We start from the raw sequence: 2,480 nt of genomic DNA, 5'->3' as shown, positions 1-2,480 counted from the left end.
CCGGGGATCCCCGAGCGGGCGGGAGCGGCGCGCAGGGGTGTGGAAGGCGCGCCGGGGCAGCCGCGGCGGGGTGGGGCCGAGGGCGGGGACGCGTGGCCGCCGAGAGGGGCGCTCGCGCATCCAGCCCCTTCCCTCAAAGGGGAGAGCTACGGGAGCGCGGGACTGCGGGGGCGAAATTCAGAACACACACAGGGTCGAAGCTTTATTTCCCACCCGGCCCGTTATTCAACTTTCAGTTTGAAGTTTTTCGGTAATAGACGATGAAAAAAAGAAAAAGACCTCAACCAAGTTACAAGGCATTTTGGCATGGCCTGGGTAGACACTTCTGTTTCCCCAGGGTAGGAGAATTAAAGGAAAACTAGAGATTGCAGAGTCGGTGTCATTTAAACTATAACACACCGATATATGTATATACATATGTAAACGCATGACTATGCATTTACATTTATCTATGTATACATTTATGTTTATGTAAATGTTCTATTTTATTCAGATAAATGTACATATAATATATAAAAATATTCGTGTATATCTCTCTAAATATATCCATATATGTAAATATATGTTAACGAAAGCACATTTCTATAAATATACGTGTATATATCTACATATGTGACATGGATATGGTCCTGCTATACATGATATTCGCAATTTGACTCCTGTGTGTGTGTGTGTGTGTGTGGCGGTCTGAAGAGAAGATGATATTATTTTTTTATGGTAGCCATCACTTCGTGCTTTGCGATATTAAACCTTGCCCAGCTCAGGGGCAGGTGATTAGCAGCTCAGAGTAAGGTAAAATAACGCAAAGCGTGAACCAAGCGTATAAGACCTGAGAACCTTCTGACCCACCAAGCCCCAGCAGCAGGTAGATGACATGTAGTCAAGTCACCTGTCTTCCTCAGCTGAATATTCCCCAGATCTGCCGCACCCTGGCGTTTTGAGGTTAAGTCTTTCTGTCCCTCCCAGGATTCCAGGACCCTCCATGCATAACACAACCGGGTTGCCCAAAGGATCCCAGAAGCCAGGGGCAAAAAATTTTTGGAAAAGACCAGATCAGCAAAATCAAGTTTGCCTGCACAGAACCTCCAGCCTGCAAAGCAGAAGAAGTCTGAAGCCGGAGCTCATAACAGCGTATTATCCATGTGTATTATTTTTTCAGTTGGGAAGCTAAAATAATTCTAGGTTCTGCTCACGTAAATCGGATTAGCTACCCACAGAGGGGAATTAGGCACTCGCTGTTTCTGAAAGTATAAAGGTCAAATAAGGTATTTTGGAGGAAGCCTACCTAATAGGAAAATAAATGGGGTGGGGGAGGGTAAAATATTCAGAAACATGCTACTTCCCTCCCCCCAAAATAAACTGCTATATATAGAAGCTGATTGGCCCTCTGAATCACTGGCTACTAAACAAGTCGGCAATAGAACATAGTCTACCCATTGACACTTAAGTTAAAAAGTGTTTATTGTGCTTCCAAAACTATTTCCTTCCCTATCAAGTTTAACTGAGAAGTTAACAATTGTTTCTGTCATCAGTGAGATTTAGAAGACAAAACAATATGAGACCTAAATCAGTATGTAGCTTTTAAAGAGGGAGGAGCAAGACGATAGCTGTTGGATGCTCCTCCAGTAAAGACGAAAAATAAATCTCTGGCGATGCCATGGAGGATGCCCTACAGCTTTAGGCCTCCATAACTCGCAAAAACGGAAACCTTGTCGTTGGATGAAATAATCTTCCACAGTCAAGCATCTGAGAGAAAATGGGCACTTCTAGACACTCCATTCCATTTCAGTGCTGCCCATCACAGGGTCTCTTTCATGTGTGATGTAGGATTGCTCAGGGACTGCTGAATGCCTTTCCCAAGCACAACTTCCTAAATTTTGGCCCTATTTGTCCAAGATCCAGGCTCTCTGGTTGTTTTTTAGAGATGGCTGCCCTCTTGTGGTGGAAATGAGTTCCAACTCTTAGTAGGAAAAAAGTCCATAAATAAGTAAATAAGTAAGTAAATAATCTCCACAGGCTGAATTGGGGTACAAACTATAGGGTGATCATACCTGTTCACTTTCCAAGCAATAGAAATAATTAAAAACTATAAATATAAATGGAGATGACCTATCTCTTTTTACTCTCTCTACTAATAGCCACCTTCCACCTGCAACTCAGAATGCAAGGTTATTACTTAAGGTGTCAGTGTCTATGTGCTTTAAATGTGTCACTTACTGCTAACTGTGGCCAACCTTACCTTTTCAATGGTTCATGAAAAATTTTCAGCTCATAAGGTTAGATTCATTCTTTGTGGGCCAATCAAATTTGGTGTATCTGCCAGATGTGGGGAGTGGCCAGAGTGGGGGTGTGGAGTTGTTTGGGGGAACGGCTGATGGTGGTTGCAAGAGGGCACGGGTGAATTATATAAAAAAAAGCAAAGCCTACTCTGTAAGGACTCTGTATAAAAGAGGGTGCTGCTAGTCCCTTCCAGTCATTTC

This window comes from Ailuropoda melanoleuca, chromosome 13 (assembly GCF_002007445.2).
Source record: "Ailuropoda melanoleuca isolate Jingjing chromosome 13, ASM200744v2, whole genome shotgun sequence".
NCBI classification, from domain to species: Eukaryota; Metazoa; Chordata; class Mammalia; order Carnivora; family Ursidae; genus Ailuropoda; species Ailuropoda melanoleuca.
The sequence above is the reverse complement of the archived record's forward strand: the minus strand, read 5'-3'. Positions refer to the sequence as shown.